This window comes from Sciurus vulgaris (genome assembly GCF_902686455.1).
Source record: "Sciurus vulgaris genome assembly, chromosome: 11".
In the NCBI taxonomy this organism is placed as follows: Eukaryota; Metazoa; Chordata; class Mammalia; order Rodentia; family Sciuridae; genus Sciurus; species Sciurus vulgaris.
The window spans coordinates 62043968-62063873 of NC_136472.1; the positions used below are offsets into that span (position 1 = coordinate 62043968).

The 19906-nt window shown below is 34.1% G+C and overlaps 1 protein-coding gene and 1 long non-coding RNA gene across 2 annotated transcripts in view; both read left to right on the plus strand.

The window, feature by feature from the left end:
- Nucleotides 1-19906, plus strand: part of SBF2 (SET binding factor 2) — a 494106-nt gene that overhangs the window by 125234 nt on the left and 348966 nt on the right.
- The window catches only part of LOC306640214, a 31624-nt gene continuing 29245 nt past the window's right edge, over nucleotides 17528-19906 (plus strand). Inside the window, exon 1 of the long non-coding RNA XR_013757770.1 lies at nucleotides 17528-18374. This is a non-coding gene — a long non-coding RNA (uncharacterized lncRNA). The remainder of the gene's footprint in view (nucleotides 18375-19906) is intronic.

Here is a 19906-nt window from a genome sequence, read left to right on the forward strand (position 1 = left end):
CTCCTCCTCCTCCTCCTACTCCTCCGGCAGGCCCCGGTGTTCAGAAGTGGTCTGAGTCCAAACAGCTCGCCACGCAGCCCCTCCTCTGGCAACCGCCTGTAGCTCTGGTGTAGTCACTCCGAATCCAAGCGGCCGCGCTCCTCTTCCTCCTCCTCGTCCTCAGGGCAGGCCCCGGTGTTCAGAAGCAGTCGTTTTGAGTCCAAACAGCTCGCCGCGCAGCTTCTCCTCTGGCAACCGCCTGTAGCTCTGGTGCAGTCACTCCAAATCCAAGCGGCCACGTTCCTCCTCCTCGTCCTCAGGGCAGTCCCCGGTGTTCTGAGTCCACACAGCTTTCCTTGCCACTCCTCCCCTGGGCAGCCGCCGGAGCCCCAGTGGTTGCTCCGAGTCCCAGCGCTGTGCCGAGTGCTGAAAACAAGACTAATCTGACTGAGGAAACAGTTTGCCTATTCATTTTTCTTCTTCTGAGAGCCAGACATTTTGTCTGTGAGTAGTGAGATACTTTAGATTCTTCAGATTACTTATGTAGAATCTTCAATTTCTGGTAATAAGGAGTCTGTTGATATGTCTATTTTAATATTTTTGTTTTGATGAGATATAAGAAATAAAATTTACCATTTACTTTAAGTATACCATTTCGAGGCATTAAATACATTCACATTCTTGTACACTCTTCAGTGCTGTATATCTCCAGAACTTTTTAATTATCCCAGAATGAAAATTTGTACCTGTTAAACAATAACTTCTCATTTCCCTCTTCCTCCAACCACTGGTAACCTCTGTTCTCCTGTATGTCTCCATGAATTTGCCTATTTTAGGTCCCTCATATAAGTGAAATCCTGCAATATCTGTCCTTCTCTCTTTTGCTTATTTCACTTAGCATAGTGACTTCAAGGCTCATTTATGGTGTACCAAGTATCAGAATTTCATACATTTTCAAGGCTGAATATATATATACATCACATTTTGTGTATCCATTCACACATTGTAGACTTTTGTGGGTTTTTTTTTCTCACCTTTTGTATATTGTGACTGCTATGAGAGTGGACACAAATATCTGAGTCACTGCTGACACTTATTTTGGGTATATTATATACCCAGAAATGAAATTTGGGGATCACATGGAAATTTTATGTTTAATTTTCATAGGGAATCTATTTATTGACTGTAATATTTTCCCAATTGTTCACTGTTAGAATGTTTCCATCCCTGCACATATATATTATAGCTAGGCCAGATTATGTGCCCCATGTTTTCAAGTCCTTTGTTCTTTGTTTCTTTAGTTATCTGCCTTCTTGCTTTTGCCTTCCCTTCCATTTTTTTTCAATGTATTAACACTTTGACCATCTACTAAGATCTTTCGTGTGTATGTATGTGTGTGTGTGTGTTTTGTGGTACTGGGTATTAAACCTAGGATTTTGTACATGTTAGCCAAGCACTCTGTCACTGAGCTGCATACCCAGCCATTATCAAGATCTAAATACTGCTTCTTTGATAAAGGACAGTATTGATTGATCTATTTACAAAGAAATTAAATTCTCTGTCAATGTGTAATTTTCAAATGTTGGAAATAATCCTCATATAGATATAGAATGAGTATGCATCAGAACTCATTCAACCTTGAATTAATGCAGGAAACAAAGATTATAAAGCTAGATACCAGAGCATTTAGAGAATGGAGACTTATTATGTATATCTGGAAAGGTATTTTTAAAAGGTTGCCTTGAGAATGACCAGAAGACTGATCTGGTTAATATCATTTAACCTGTGGGTTTATGTTTTCTTTGGGACAGGAATACAAAAGTTACATGGGATTTCAGTGTCTGAGCTTTAATTAAATACTAAAGAAAGTTGAACAGGCATATTCTCCTCAGGAATTAAATAATCCTTTGATGAACCTATTAAATTAGTTCCCTGATAGGACATTGACAGGATATGCTAGACACCCTCATTTCTTCCCTTATTTTCTCCTTCAAAGATGAACATAAATGAATTCAGTTTTTTAGTATTTTGTGACACTTGAACCCTGATGCCTCTTTGAATTTCAACAGAGAAAATAGAAGAGTTATCTACAGTTGAGTCAGGTGGTTGGAGTGGTGAGACTAGGCAGTAATGACCTGCTTATATGGTGACTCATGAAATAGTCCTGGTTAAGTAGCTTCTGGCAAAAAAAAAAAAAAAAAAAAAAGAAGAAGAAAAATGTAGACAAAGTAGAGGTGTTTTTTTAAAAAAATTTATTTTAATTATTTTTATTGTAAACAAATGGGATACATGTTGTTTCTGTTTGTACATGAAGTAACAGCATATCATTTGCATAATCATACATTTACATAGGGTAATGGTGTTTGATTCATTTTGTTATTTTTTCCTCCCCCCCATACCTCCCACCCCTCTTTTCCCTCTGTGTAGTCCCTCCTTCCTCCATTCTTGCCCCCCTCCCACCCCCCCATTATGTGTCATCCTTCGCTTATCAGTGAGATCATTCGTCCTTTGGTTTTTTGAGATTGGCTTATCTCACTTAGCATGATATTCTCCAATTTCATCCATTTGCCTGCAAATGCCATAATTTTATTATTCTTTATAGCTGAGTAATATTCCATTGTATATATATATATACCACAGTTTCTTTATCCATTCATCAATTGAAGGGCATCTAGGTTAGTTCCACAATCTGGCTATTGTGCATTGAGCAGCTGTGAACATCCATGAGGCTGTATCTTTGTAGTATTCTGATTTTAAGTCCTTTGGGTTTAGGCCAAGGAGTGGGATAGCTAGATCAAACGTTGGTTCCATTCCAAGCTTTCTGAGGAATCTCCACACTGCTTTCCAGTGTGGCTGCACTCATTTGCAACCCCACCAGCAATGTATGAGTGTACCTTTTTCCCCACATCCTCTCCAACACCTATTGTTGCTTGTGTTCTTGATAATCGCCATTCTAATTGCAGTGAGATGGAATCTTAGGGTAGTTAAGTAGAGGTGTTTTTGTATGTGTAACTGCAAAAGTATATACCTGATAAGCTATGCACTTTTCTAAGGGTGTGTTTTAACATAATTTAACCTTTATTTGATAATTAAGGCTACTTCACAGGAGTATCAACTCTTGTCATCTTCTGTAGTAAGTAATCATCTTCTGTAGTAAGTGATGTTTGCAAGGAATAAGAGAGTGTGTAGGTATGAAGAGCTGATCTAGACTAGTGTGCTTGTTGAGACTTTATGACTCTTATCTCACCCCAATGTAAATGCATTTGTCGTACATGGGTAAGATACTTAATTGAATTTGTAGAATTGTGTATAAAATGATAGTATCTAATAACTCAGTGACTGTCAAAGGGAAATTAAATGCCTTTTTATTTTTGATACTGAGGATTTAACCCAGGGGTGCCTTATCTCCCTTTTATTAATTTATTATTTTTATTTTGAGAAGGACCTTGCTAAGTTGCTGAGGGTCTCACTGAGTTGCTGAGGCTGAGCTCAAACTTGTGGTACTCCTTCATCAGCCTCCCAACTTGCTGGGATTACAGGCACCACAACTGGAAAGTGCCTTTTAATAAAGATGTGTGATATTTAATTTTACTCTTTTACTGTTTGTTTGTTTGTTTGGCCTTCTTTCGGTACTTTGGCTATATGCCACACACTTGAATGTTTTGAATAAGTGAGATGTTGGAATTTTTTTTTTACTTTTTAAAAATTTGTTTCTTCTATTTAGTTATACAGCAGAATTCATTTCAATTCATTGTACACAAATGGAGTATAACTTTTCATTTCTCTGATTGTACATGATGTAGAGTCACACCATTCATGTATAGGATAATGATGTTTGTCTCATTCTACCATCTTTCCTTCCCCTTGCCCCCGCCCCTCCCTCATTTCTCTCTACACAATCCAACGTTCCTCTGTTCTTCCCTTAGCCCCTGCCCCACCCTATAATGTATCAGCATCCACTTATCAGAGAAAACATTTGGCCTTTGGTTTTTTAGGGATTGGCTTATTTCACTTAGCATGATATTCCCCAGCTCCATCCATTTACCTGCAAATGCCATAATTTTATTCTTTATAGCCAAGGAATATTCCATTGTATATATATACCACAGTTGTTTTTTTTTTTTTATGATTCAAATGTTTATCATAATTTCAAGACTTGCTCTGACTTCTAACTCTGCATTCTAAAATACATAAGAAATATGTTTTATTCTACAGGTTGCCAATTAAGTGCTGGATTTGTATAAAAGCATATTTTTATATCTATGTTGATTCTTTTCTTTTTCAGAGATGGTCATCTTTAGGTGAAATAGGGACTCAACTACTAGTCATCTTTAAAATTGGTTGGGAGAGTTCCAGCCGTGTATACTTCTGCCTCATAGCTAAGGCTTATTCTCCCCTCCCCCCCATCATCCTTATTACCATGAGGGAGAGGTAAAAAGTCATTCCTTATCTAAACAGTTAAGGCTTTATATATAAATGGTCCTGGGAGAAATCAGAAATGTTTCCATGTTCACCTTAAACCCTTTCTTTTTTCTTTTAGAGCAAATGTTCTGCTACTGGGTCACATCCCCAGCCCCAAATCCTTCTTTTTTTGGGGGGGGTGGGGTGGGTACTGGGGATTTAACCCGGGTCTTGTGCTTGCAATGCAAGCACTCTACCAACTGAGCTATATCCCCAGCCTCCAAACCCTTCTTAAGAACAGAGTAAGGTTGAGAGAATACTTGATAGTAAAAGAAGCAATTGGGGAGATTTCAAAGAAGGAAGCAATGTAGCTTATGCTACAGGTTGCCAGGTAAATGCTTGGTTTGAGAGATTCGGGAGATTTCAGAGAAGGAAGCAGGCTGAATCTGAGAAAAAAGAAGTGAACCAGTCTTACCTGAAAATTTTGTGTGTTCTCTAATTGTATTTCAACCATTACCTCTCTGTTCTTGCTTTATCTTTACTGCTGAGTGCTAAACCTGTATTTCTGACTGAGTGATATTACTTGAATGTTGCTTAACATCACTAATCATCAGAGAAATGCAAATCAAAACCACTGAGCTATCACTCAGTGTTAATACCCAAACAAAACAGAAGTTTATGGTTAATAAACTTATTTCATTAAGTTTATTGTGTTAATTATAACATAATATGTTTAATATGGTTAATACCAAAACAAACAAAACAGAAAATAAGTTTTAGCAAGGATGTGGAGAAATTGGAACTACATTGTGCAGTATTGGTGGGAATGTAAAATGGTACAGACATGTAATTCAACAACTTCACTTCTGAATATGTTTCCAAAAGAACTGTAAGTAGCATGTCAAATATGTTTTTGAACACCCATGTTTATTGCATTGCAGCATTCTTCACAATAGCCAAGAAGTGGAAGCAGTCCAGATGTGCATTAGTGCATGAATGGATAAAGAAAATATGGCACATACATATAATGAAATATTATTCAGCCTTAAAGAAGGAAATCCTGTCATATGCTATAACATGGGCCAGCCTTGAGAACATTATGTGAAATAAGCCAATCATAAAAAGAAAAATATTGGATAATTTTTACTTATAAGAGGTATCTAAAGTAGCCAAACAAATAGAAGCATTAAGTAGAATGGGGTTTCCAGGGGCTGGGGAAGAGGCAGATGGAGAGATGTTTTTCAGTGGGTATGGAGTTTGTTTTGTAACATGAAAAAGTCCTGGAGTTCTCTTCTTGCACAATATGAACATTGTTAAGTAGTTAACCCTATTGAGCTGTATACTTAAAAATGGTTAAGGTGGAACATTTTTTGTTATGTGTTTTTGACACAAAAATTTAAAATAAATATTGATACCAAGGCCTGATTGCCACAATTTTCTGATTTATGTGATTCCAGATGGAGGTCTGGTATTTAATAATTTAAAAAGCCTCTCAGATGATTCCATAGCACAGTCAAGGTTAAGAAACACTGAAATAAACACAAGAACATAAGGAATTATAAGACAAGTCCCTAGGTAGATGATTTTATATGATTCTATAAGCATTTTCATTCTAGGAGATTAAATATTCTTTGACCCAGGTATGCATGAGTTTGTTGGGATGAACCCAACTGCTATATATGACTATACAGCACTAATAAATTTTTAAAAAATTATTTGATTCATATATTGCTGAACTCTATTTAAGCAATCATTTGTTATTTTAATCATCAGAGTTGAAATCAGAGGATCCTTTTCATAAAAAATTAAATAAATTTGTGGAAACAAACATGGTTTTTCTTATGAATAATTTTCACTAATGACTGCTCCATAATAGATATCAGTTGGTTCAAAAATTTTATATCTACTTTTAACTTTGTAATGGCATACATAACATTTATTTAGCTTAAACTTTTGCTCAATTGGGAAAATTAAGTTCAGTTTGACTATAATTGTGCTTATTGCTTATGCCTCCATTGTTTTTATCTGCACAGATTTCCAAATTCTTACTTCTTGGATTTTTCTAAATGAAAGTTGTCTTTAGTTTGTTCTTTATACAGGTTGAGTGTCCCTTATCCCAAATTTTTGTAACTGGAACAGTGTCACATTTTGGAGTTTTTCAGTTTTGGAATATTTGCCTAGACTTTACTGGTTGAGCATCCCTAATCCAAAAATGTGAAATCCAAAGTGCTGCAAAATGTATTTTAATTTTCACATTTTTGAATTAGGGGTGCTCAGTCTGTACTAATATTTATACATGGGAATCATAAATGATAAATATCTTCTATGCAAAAAGAGGAGCAGAGAGTACTGAGAATTTTTCTACATAAAATTTTAGAAAATATGGTACAAATCAGAAACTTAGATGAAGTTGGAAGAGGTATTCAGTAAAATATATTAACTGAGAATTCACATACTATTTTTATCTTCTGAGTCTAGAATTTCCACCTTAAATATATGGGCATTGTTCCGTCCTGAGCATTGCAAAATATCTACTGGCAGGATATGAACTTGGAAGGGCAGACTGTTCTTTTTTTAGTAGCCTTTTTCCTGCAGATGTGACTTTAACAGAGAAAGATTCTTTCTTTATTTTTATTTACTTATTTTTTTGTGTTTCAGCAGGTAATTAGCTGTAGAAATGAAGACAATAGTCATTTGCTAAACTAACTGGTTAATTTATCTATAGAAGTTGTACATCTGTTTAAAAATTTTATGATTTTGTAGTATTCTTTTAAAATTATTAGTTTTGAATTTTAGGAATAATTTTTAATTTGTTTAACTTGTTTGATTTGAGGGGGAACAGATTTTTTTAGTTTTTCTTCTAGATGCAATATGAAAAATTGATGGTAACGTTTCTTTTATCTTACCCAATTATCAGTGATACTAGAAAAAGGATGTGTAATATAACCAAATACTAATAACAGAATTGAAAAAATTCTTTGTGAATACTTTCTCCTTACATATGTTACAAATATACATTTTCTGATGATCATATTTTAAGGTTTGATAATGAACCAGAACTTAGTATCATTAAGCTAAATTAGATAGTATTTATTTAAAGTTTTTTGAAATAAAGATTAATATCCTGTTGAAGCGGCATTCAACCCAGACTTTACCTTTGTGTGTGTATACCTCTAAGTTTTGTCCTGCCTTATACTTGGCTTTTTGAGTTTTTTCTTTGTTGTACTTCAATCCCTATTGTAATCTGGAATGCAAAGAGAACTTCCGGGAAGGACGTAAGTCTTACTTTAAAATGTACAAATAGGAATAGAGTCATCAGTCACTGACTAATGATAGTTGAACTCAATTTGCTTGTGTTTAAATTGACTAATGTTGTGCCTTTCAGTGAGACCAACATTTGGCATTCAGTATTTGGGATTGTGGGTAAAGCGAAAGGAAAGGTGAGTTCTAATAATGAATCAAGTCAGGAACTAAAGGAGGCTTTGTTTGTTTCTTTAACTTGTTTTGCAATAAGATCAGTTGTTTTAGTGAATAGCCAAGTTGTAGTGACATGAGGAATTGCACGTTGCTTGTGAGATGCAGAATGACATTATAGAAACTGCCAAAATTCTTTTCATTTATCATGAATTCCAGAAGGAGAACTTTGACCAGAAGTATCACGTTCCTTTTTTTTTTTTTTTTTTTTCTTCTTCTTTTTAAACTAAACACTCTTCATTCTTTAGGGAGTACAGCATTCCATTTTTACTTGAAATCCCAAATGGAATCATATTGCATGGTTATAATCAGAAAAGAAATGTGTAAATAGCACCCAAGAGAGCCTTCTTAAGGCTGCTTTACCAAGTCCAACTACATCTTTCTGTGTCTAAAAAGCAAGTCCATAACTAATTCTTCTCTACTCTTTATATCTCAATAATCACAGCTAATTTGTATCAGAACTTCACTTCAAAGTTCATAGAAACTTAAGTCTGAATAGGAAAGCGAAATGTCAGTGAGTTAAAATGCAAGAAACAGAACTGTATACTGGTCCCTGTTTGTGATTTTAATTTCTATATTAAGCTGAAGAACAAGTAGAACCATGGGGTTTGATAATATACTTTTTGTTTTACTTCATCATTTGTTAATACTGTAAAGATAAAAATCACTAAACTGGATCTTTAACTAGTTTGAATGACTTAACTCTTTGATCTGGGAATTTCCCTGAGGTTTACTTTTCTTCTTCAAAGTTCATATTTCCTTCCTTCCTTGTTCAGGGGATTGAACCCAGGGCCTCCTGCACTTGTTTACATACATTGTACCATTGAGCTACACTACCAGTCCTTAAAGACTTCATCAATTTAAAAGAATTTTTCTCTAATGGGGAAGAGATGGAGAATGTTTTTCACATTCTCAAGACTTTAAGATCTGTTAGGAAAAAGTGATAATTTAGAAAGAAAGATATATCTGCCTTTGGTAATTTAGAAACTCAAGCTGAAGTAAATTAAAACTTGAATTGGGCTGAAAGGGTGTTTAGAATTTTTTTCATTAGGAAGAGACTTGGGAAGTGAATGGGCCAAAGCAGGGTTATAAGAAAGATGGGTCTTGCTTAAAGGACTGACCTAACTGAAGCACAGAGCTCAGTGGGGGTTAATAGGGGGCCAGGGAATGAGAATTAAAAGTATATAAATTTATGAAACCTGATAATGGAGGGCCTTGAAAGTTGTGTAGGAGTTTGTATTTGAAGTAGGAGGCAATAAGAAACCATTATAGATTCTTGAATAAGGAAGTAGCATGACAAAAGCAGTGTTTTAGAAAATCAGTGCTTTAATGGGGAAGTTTTATTAAAAGAGACTATCTTGAGTTATTCTTTTTTTTTTTTCCTTTTAATAGATGGGGACACAATACCTTTTTTATTTATTTATTTATTTTAATGTGGTGCAGAAGATTGAACCCAGTGCTCACATGTGCCAAGCAAGCACTTTACTACTGAGACACAACAACAGCCCCTATTTTGAGCTATTCTTGATGCATAAACCTCCTGGCATTGTAATTGAGCAACCAGAATTAAGATTACACATTTTTGACTGTATTTAATTGTTTTATCTGTATGTGACAACTTTATAGATGTATTCTTACTTTATTTTAGAGCAACATAATTATATATATAATCTTTTAAAAATTTTGACAACTAGGGTTTAAATGAGTTAAAATTTATTTACAGTTGGCATTGTAAATGTAAATACTTTAACCAAAGTAATATTTAGATTAACTGATATTTTATATCTGTTATGCATATCTATATTTGTGATATGATCATAATCTTTGTACATTATCACCGGGTTTCTTTTGATATAAATTGGAAGCTCCATCTTGATTATATAAACATTAACAAGTGAAAGATATGTCTTAGATGTGAGGATTTAGGTTTTTTAAAATAATGTCTTTAGCAGTATTATGTGTTTAGTAGATTAGGAGTCTCAATTAGTATTGTATATTAATAACTGAAGCAGTAAAGTAGGTAGACAGAGTTGCCTCATTTAATACCCTTAGTAGGAAACAACAATAACAGCAAAGAAGAAAAGTTACCAATAAGAGAAAATCAAATACATGTACTAATGAACAGTTAGTGTAAATGTAGTTCTTTCCTTATATGCATGTGACCCAGTAGCTTTGGCTCTCAGATCATTATGTCTAAAATGGGGATAGAGTTGCCCTTTCTTCCCAGGTTGGTTGTGAGGAACTAAAGACACTGTGTTTTAAGTACTCTTATTTCCCTAATATATGTAATAGCATTTTTACTTCTGCTGTGATTTGAACATGTACTCCAAAGTTCATGTGTTAGAAGATTGATCCTCAGTGCTAAGTTGATGAGAGGGGTGTGGCCTAATGGAAGGTATTTGAGTTGTGGGAGCATCACTTTCAGGAATGGAGTAATGCCATTTTTGAGGGAGTCTCTTCATTATGATGGAAGTGCCCCCCCCCCCCCAACACTTGCTTTTTTCTGTCACCCTCTCTCTCTTCTTCCTGACATGGGATGATGTAGCAAAAAAGTCTTTGCCAGAATCTGGCACCTTGATCTTGGTTTTCTCTGTCTCTAACTTTGAGAAATAAATTTGTTTATTATAAATTATTCAGTCTTTGGTATTTTTGATAGTAACACAGAACAGACTATGACAACTTAAAACATTCAGCAATATATTGCTGTCCATTATTAAAAAGGTAATTTATAGAAAAGATTATAACTGCTAATACATATATATACTCATATATGTATATATACCTCTGAACTATGCAACTCAACAAGACCTTATCTCTGAATAAAATATGAAATAGGACTGGGGATGTGGCTCAGTGGTTGAATGCCCCTGAGTTCAAGCCCTTGTCCAGAAAAAAAAAAAAATCTGGTATGATTTCGACTATACTGGTCAGAGAAGAACATCTAATGTAGTGCTGTATTTGCTTGTTAATTGGATCAACTAATTTCCTTATTGATGAAATCATTTATATCAGAAATAGTACAAAATAAACAGATTTGTGTATATTTAAATAGTTCATACACATGAGTGTACAGATGACCCTCTCCCATCACCCTGGTCGGGGACCAGTGAAATCCCTTGGAGCTTGACTGAAGGAAATGCACATATGCACCTGTCCTGTGTGTTTTAATAGCTTCAAGCACAAAAGGCTCCCAGGGAATAACACCATCTTTGCTGAAGGTCGTAGACATTATACACCACAGAAGAAAACCATCATACAAAGGAGTGTGCAAATAAATAAATAAATACAAAAGCTAGAGATAATAGATAAAATCTTGAGGAGATTATAAAGCAAATTTGTTTAACATGATTATAGATAAATAGCACAGAAATAGAAAAATGTGTAAAAGATGTTGAGAACATGGGAAGACAGAATGTCAGGGTCCAGTTTATTTCATATAAGGAGTTTTAGATACAGAGAATAGGGAAGATATCTGAAAGAAGATAAAAGATATAAATTTTCAAAAATTAAAGAAAAGCATGAAATCCCACATTGAGGATATATGTGGAGTTTCAAACAAAATGAACAAAAATTTATCTATAGCTAGGCACAGTGGTGCACACCTTTAATCCAGCTACTCAGGAGGATGAGGCAGGATAACTGCAAGTTTGAAGGTAGCAATTTTATTAAATTTGCAAGTTTGAAGGTAGTAATTTTATTAAATTTGCTTTGATCATTGTAGATCCATTTTTTGTGCGTGTGCATAGAAATGTATTTTAGATCTTGAAGTTATGATATTTAGTTATAACAAAAGTATATTTTCTCTTCAATTTCTCTATAGTATGAAGATAAAAGCCGTACTATTTATGTTGTAATAGTATGTAAATAGTATGGCTATTTATGTTGTAAATAGTATGGTTACTGAACACTAAGAGAAACGGCAGATTATAAATGTTAAATTGTTTCTGATTCACCAGTTATTTTAATGTCCATTGGTAATGTAGCAACTATATATGTAGTTAATTCATTTTGCAATAATTCAACAAATGACTTTTTAGAGTAGTGAAGACTCAAGATTTGTAGGATTTCCTTTTTGCTATTTGTATCTAGTGTATTTTTAAGTGGTCTCAAATAAAGGCAGTGAATAAATGCTTTATTTTTCCTTGTATTTAAAAAATACATCTGGAAGAATAAATTCACCATCTGGTTCATGGATTTCCTCCATGGAGATGATCCAAATTCAGTGTCAAGATTAGAGCTTGTACTCATGGGTTTGCAGAATCTTGTGTGGAATTTGAAATATTTTGTTTGGAAGTAGTTGGGGGAAACAATTGATTCAGATGTTTGTGTTAGGTTCTAATTTTAGATATATTTCCCTCATTAAAAATAAAAATGTTTTGTACTTCGTAATATTATCAAGGTACATGTAAACACTGTTCACATTTGACAAGATGTTTTAATTGACTATTCTCTAATATTGCTTTACAAAAGAGAGATGAATTAAATAGTTAAACTCATCAGGCCACGGTGAGTAACAACGTAACCATTATTAGAAATGTATTTTGTACATAGTATTGTTATAGCCTGAATTATTTTGCCACATTTTGGTGACTCCATTTAGAAGCAACAAGTCATTTTTAAAAATTATTGTATCCTAAATATCTGCTCAAATGATTGTATAAGTTTAAATTCTCAGAGTATAATACACTGATTGCCTCCCTCAGCCTCATAATATTAACAAATGTATTTGTGTCTGAATGGAGTCCCTGGAGTAGCATAAAGTAGAAACATTTATGGGTACAGTCCAAGAAACATGTGAACTAAAAATAATATTGTCAAACTTTTATGAATTATTTGTCTTATGCATTGAGACTGCCAAATCAAGCTGCTGATCATGTGAGTTAATGTGATACACTGGGTGTTGCTTCATAAATCACCCTAATTTAGGAGGATGTTTGTTCTCTTTCAGAAATTTTTCATCTTTTAATGTGTGATGTATTTTCCATGTAACATTATAAAATTTATTTATAGATAAATCTGTATCTATTTGCCTTTTTGTTTTTTAACTTTGAGCTTTGTATGGAACAGAAAATGCATTTTGTGTATGTGTCTCACTTAGTGATTTCTAAATAATATGGCAGGAATTTTTGTGTTTCAGCAGATTTTCTGGTGCATTACTAAATCTTAGGTATTATAAGTGTTGAAAGGTGCCAGCATTTGAGGGTTCCTGCTTCTTTTCTCTTTATTCCTTCTTCCAATCTTTCCTCCCTCTTTAGTCATTGCCAGATAAAATTTTATTCTTTGGCAAATGAGAATTAAGATGGAAACATTAATTTACTTGATCATATATATGCAAGCCTTAAATCTGATTTGTACAGGTATGTACATTCTCTTTAAAATAGTTCCTTGCTTTATTTACTTGCTTTTATAACCTTCTTTGAACTTATGTCTCTCCTTACTTTGTTTCACACAGCAACTAAATTACCCTGGGTCTATAGATACCACTTGGTATTTAACACAGGGAACTCTGAGTTAGTGCTTCGTTGATTGATTGACTTGCTCCACAAGTATTCATTGAGAGTCCCTGTAAAAGGTAATGTTCAGGGAGCTGATGTTAAGCTGTCTGATTTCCTTTTTTTTTTTTTTTTTCCCCTTTGAGGTAGCAGAACTCTTTCTTCCTTAGGCTCTGTCATTCATTAAATTTACAGTTCAGATGATTCTACTTTTCTTTCTCAATTTTGCTAATTTCTTTAAACAACTCATAATCAATTTATTAAAATAGTTGACTTAGGCATGTGCAATGGGGACTTCAGTCTCCACTCCTGCTCAGTACTGATGGGAGTGATCTGCTTAACAATCTAAGAACTGTGCAAGTCAATGCATTGCTTGTGGGTTCTCATCTGGAAATCATCCTGTATCTTAAAATTGTCACCATAAGGTATTTTTCTTGTAGTGATTCTCAAAGAACCTGCAAACAGGTTCTTTCACTTGGATGTTCTTTTCCTTTGCACTTCTCATCAAGTCCGCACACACCTTCTGTGATTTCACATTGTGACTGGTAGGGTAATTCTTGGTGAATTACCACCTCTGCCACAGTTGCCGTTCCTACATCTTTAAAAGCCATGACTAATTCCACTAATTTAAAACCCTATTCTTGCAGTTCTGCTTTGAGTTTAGAACACTTACTTAAGTCAGTATCATTTCATGGTTACATTTTGAAACTCAGACATGGGACATGATGGAGTTCTCATCGCAAATTGTACACTTTGATAAACTTTTAATATGTTTATGTCTATGAAGCCACTACTGCAATCAAAACCAGTGGACATATCTCACCTTAGAAGTTTTCTCATACCCCTTTCTCCTAATCCCTCCCAATCTTGAGACAATACACTGATGTTTTCTGTCACTGTAAATGTAGATTGAATGGTGATCCCCCCAAAGATATATCTATCTTTAACCTATGATTGTGACCTTATTTTGAAACAAGGATCTTTGCAAATGTAATTAAGTTAAGGTTGTTAAGATACAATCATCCTGGATTAGGGTTGCTCCTAAATCCAATGACAAGTGTCCTTGGAAGAGAAGGACAGATGACATAAAGAGAAGATGATGTGATAGGGGTAGAGATTGGAGTGATATATCTACAAGCCAAACAATGCCAACTTTTGCTGGCAGCCACCAGCAGATAGGTGAGAAGAATGAATTGTTCCTGAGAGCCTTCAGAATAAATCCACCCTGCCAACAACTCGATTTTGGACTTCTGGTTTAGAACTGTGACTGAAATAAAGTTCTATGTTGTAAGCCACCAAGTTGTGGTAATTTATCTCAGCAAACCCTGTAAAACTAAGATCAGTTGCATTTTCCAGAATTTCATATAAAATGAAGTCATATAGTAGGTATTTTTTTATGCAGGTACTTTCAGCACAGTTATTTTGATATCATCTTTGTTATTGATACATTATTTTTTTTATTTATATGTTAGTGGATATTAGGGTAGTTTTCCAGTTTTGGGCTCTTATATATAAAGCTGCTATGAGCATTTATATACTCTTTTTTTTAAAAAAATGTGGTTTCTTTTCTCTTATATAAAAATCATTAGTGGAATAGCTGGATAAGATGGTAATATATGTTTAACTTTTAAAGAGATCGCATAAAACCATTTTTTCCAAAGTGGTTATGCCGTTTACATTTTTCACAATTAGTGTTTGTGAACTATAGTCCCTTCACATCCTTACTAACAGTATGGTCTGTCTTTTAAATTTTAATCATCCTGATAGGTGTGTAGTGTTAACATCATGGTTTTAGGGCTTGGAATATAACTCAGTGATAGAAAATTTGGACTAACATGTGTAGGGCCCTGGGTTCAACTACACACACATACAAATCATTAGCTCATGGTTTTAATATGCATGTCCTTGATGACTAGTGATAATAGTGTTTTCATGTTATTATCTGCCACCTAGATTTTTTTTTAGTGAAGAGTATGTATAATATTCCATAATGTTTAAAAGTGAGTTATTCATTTTCTTATTTTTGAGCTTTAATTGGTTTTTACATACCATGGATATAAGTTCTTTATCAGATGTATGCTTTGCATTTCTTTCTGTAGAGTGTGGCTTGTTTTTTCATTCTTAAAGTATATTTTGTTGTTGTTTACTTTTATTTATTTTTTTACTAGAGCTTTATACATTTTTTTTACTTTTTTAAAATTTATTTTATTTTTTTTATGTTTTAGAGACTGTGTTTTGATTCATTATAACCAAATGGGGTTGTACATTTCATTTCTATGGTTGTACATGATGTAGATTCATACCATTTGTGTAATCATACATGTACATAGGGTAATGATGTCTGTCTCATTCCACCATTTTTCATACTCCTCCCTCTCATTTTAAAGTTCCTCCACTCTTCTCTCACTGCTCCCCCCATTATAAATCATTATCCACTTATCAGGGAAAAACATTTGGCCTTTGGTTTTTTGGGATTGGGCTTATTTTCACTTAGCATGATATTCTCCAGTTCCATCCATTTATCTGCAAAATGCCATATATATTATTATTCTTTATGGCTGTGTATGTATACCACAGTTTAGTAGTTTTTTTATTCATAGTAGTTTGGTTCATCCTGACAAACCTCACTGTGACATTTTGAGGAGTAAAGGTTTTACATTTTAATAATGCCCATTTCAAGTCAATTCTTTTTTAAATTGTGATTTTGTGTCACATAAATCATTGCATAACCAAGGTCACTAAGATATTTTTCTTTTAGGTATTTTTCCCCACAATTTTTTTTTTAAGGTCTGTAACCCATTTTTAGCTTGCTTTTGCATGCAATATTGGTAGATGGGATGGGTTGAATTTCCCCTTTTCCCTACATAGAAATCATTATTTTTTAAAAAAAACTGTCCTTGCTTCAGTGAATTTGCCTTTGTGCTTTTATCAAAAATCAGTTGTCTATACATGTGCGAGTCTATATGTGGACTCTTCTATTCTCTTCCGTTCATGGTTGGTCCTGATTCTGGTAGTGTGCTGTCATAAATACTGTTACCTTTGTCTTCAGATATGGTAGTATTAGACTTGCAACTTTGTATGTTATACCCCAGAGTTGTTTTAGCTAGTTTAGGTTCTTGGTATTTCCATGTAATTTATTTCACCTATTTTCGTTCTTTAAAATAAAACCCACTGGATTGTTTTTTAATTAAGAGTGTGGTTGACTTCATAGTCCAAGGTGGAAAGGGTTGGTACATCTATTGTCAGATTATAAATATTTCATTTTGATACTAATGTAAATAGCAAGTACCTAACACATTTGACTTTTCTATATAAATCTTACATCTTACATATTTTAAAAACTCATTATTTTGATTAGCTTATCTTTGCAGATTCTGTCATATTTTCATTCCAGGTCAGATATCCTCAAACCATAGATATTTATTAGCCACCTTTTTTTATAAATAAAGTTTTATTGAAACATATTCATTTGTAATTGTATTGCCTAGGATTCTTTTTATTGTACAATTGTAGAGTAGTGTAGACTGTGGCCTGCAGCCTAAAACACTTATCACCTGCATGTTTAAGGAAAAATTGTGCTCACTCTTGACCTAGATGATTATGTAGTCTACTATTAAAGACCTTTTCCTTTCTATTCTGATTATCTTTATTTCTTTTCTTGCCATTGTTATAAGACTTCCTGCCATTGTTGCAAATCACTACCCTTTTAACTGAAGTGAGTTCTAAGGATTTAAAAGGGACTGGCATTCTTGTCTACCCTCCCTTTAATTTTTTCTTCTTTCCCTTTTGAGAGCCAGATATTAAGGACAACAACATTCTGAAGCAACTGCACCTACGGAAAAAATTAGAAAATGACCACCTATGTCCTGGGAAAGACATGGGTTTAGAAAAGATGTGAGAAGACTTTAGATTATGCCTCAGACTGATCCTTGGCCCAGAGGTAGCCTACAATATCAGAAATTTAAAAAAAAAAAAAAAAAATTTAAAAACTGCAAATTCTGTGCAGAAGTGGAGAACACTGATTTCCAGAATTATCATACTACTTGCATTCATATGTCCAATTTTCAAGAAAATTAAATCACAAGGTATACAAGGCATGGGAAATTATGACCAATTCAAAGGGGGAAAATCAACAGAAACTACCTCTGAGAAGACTTAATGGCAGATCTGCTACACACAAATATTTAAAACAACTGGGATATAGATGCTCAAATAATTAAAGGAAAATGTGGAGAGAAATCACAAAATAATGTGTGAATAAAATGGAAATGTCAATGAAGAGATAAAAGAAATTAAAGGGAAATTCTGGAGTTGAAAAGTGTAGTAACCAAAATGAAAAATTCAGTAGAGGAACAGGCAGAAGAAAGGATCAGTGAACATAAAGATAAGGAAAATGGAAATTATTGAATCTGAATAACAGAAAAAGGTTGAAGAAAAGTGAACAGAGCCTAACGAATCTGTGGAACATCATCAAGTGGACCAGCACATTCATTGTGGGAATTTCAGGAGAAGAAAGAGAAAAAGAGCAGAGAGAATATTTGAAATAATGGTGGAAAACCTCCTAAATTAATGACCCACATATAAACATCCAAAAATCTCAACACACGTAAGATGAATTTTAAAAGACCTACATCAAGAAATGTCTATACTTTTGAGAGATAAAGACAGCCTTGAAAGCAGGTTGTCTGCTTTCAACAAATGACTTCTCATATATAAGGTATCCTCAGCAACATTACCAGCAGCTTTCTCATCAGAAACTTTGAAGGCCATAAGGCAGAGGTTGTATATTAAAATGTTACAAAAGAAAAAAACAAAAACAAAAACAAAACCCCGTTCAACCAAGAATCTCGTATCTGGCAAAATTGCCCCTTAGTAATGAGAGAGAAATTGAGATATCTCCATATAAACAAAAAACTGAGGGAGTTAATTACCTCTAGATTGACCTGTAAGAAATGCTCAAGGGAGTCATTCAGAATGAAATGAAAAGACCCTGCATAGTAATTTGAAGCCATAACAATCCCAATAAAGGTAAATAAGTTCAAGGGCAATTATAAATGCTAGTATTATTATGATAATGGTTTATAACTCCAGTTTGTATTTTTCTGCATGATTTAAAGGATTAATACATTTTAAAAATTACTAGTATAAAAGCTAATATTGTACTTTAGTTTGTAATTCCACACTTTTGACATTAACTTAAAAGTTAAATGAATTTAAAACAATTTATGTTTTGGGGAACACAGTGTATAAAGATGTTATTTTTTAACATTAACTGAAGGAGTTGGACAGAGTTATAAGGAGTGCCAGTCTGTGTGGATTATTGAAATTAAACTTGTATAAGTTCAATTAGAGTATAGTAACATTAGAATGTTAAATGTAATTTCCCTTGCAACCAGGAAAAAAAATAGCCAGAGAAAAATAGATGTAGGGAGAAGAAAAGATGATGCACTAGAGCATGGATACATTTTCCATTTGCTCTGTGCCTTGGGATTCAAGTGAGCAGTAGAAGTATTGCTTCTCAATGAGGTGAGTGACAGAGGGCATTCAATGAAATCCAGTCTCAAGTAGGAAAAGAATTATAGAGACACACATATTTGGGAACTTTGAACACAGGGACAAGAAATAGTACATGGGAACCATATCAATAGTGCTGATGGTGCTGGTTCACTGCAGAGGGGGAGGGGTGACACAGGAAGAAAAAGGAAAACATGCTGAAAAAAAATTGACCTGAGGGAACCTGTGAAACAGAGAGCCAGTCTAATCCTAACTGAACCAGAGACTGAGCAGCAAGCCGGTGTTTGAAAACTGTTTCATGTTCTTGTCTGGCAAACTGAGAGCTGAGGAAGGGAGCCATCTTTGTTTATTTGTTTGTTTTGTTTTCCCCATACTTTAATTGGTGCATTAGGATCATACTTAATGGTGGAATTCGTTGTTACATAGTTGCACATGCATATTATATAACAATACAATACAGCCATTACCTTTTCCCAGTATTTCCCACCTCCCTACCCTTGGTCCCTTTTCCTGTACTCTATAGGTCTTCCTTTCATTTTTAGGGATCCCCTCCTACCTTTCTTTTCATTTTTCTTGTCCTTGCTTCTACATCTGAGAGGAAACATATATGACCCTTGACTTTCTGAGTTTTGGCTTATTAACATAATGTTCTCTTATATCTCATTTGTTGCAGGTGACATAAATTCTTCTTTATATGTGAATAAACTCCATTGTAGGAATATTACTCAGTCTTAAAGAAGAATAAATGATGATATTTGCTGGTAAATGGTTGGAGCTGGAGAATATCATGCTAAATGAAATAAGCCAACCTCCAAAAAACAAAGACCAAATGTTTCTCTGAATACCAATGCTAATTCACAATACAGGGGGTGCTAGGGAAGAATAGAGTTACTGTAGATTAGGCAGAAGGAAATGAAGGAATGGGAGGGGGGTATGAGTGTGGAAAGGAATTGAACATTATTTCCCTATGTGCATATATGATTACATGAATGGTGTGATTCTACATCATGTACAACTAGAACAATGAGAAGCTTTACTCCATTTAT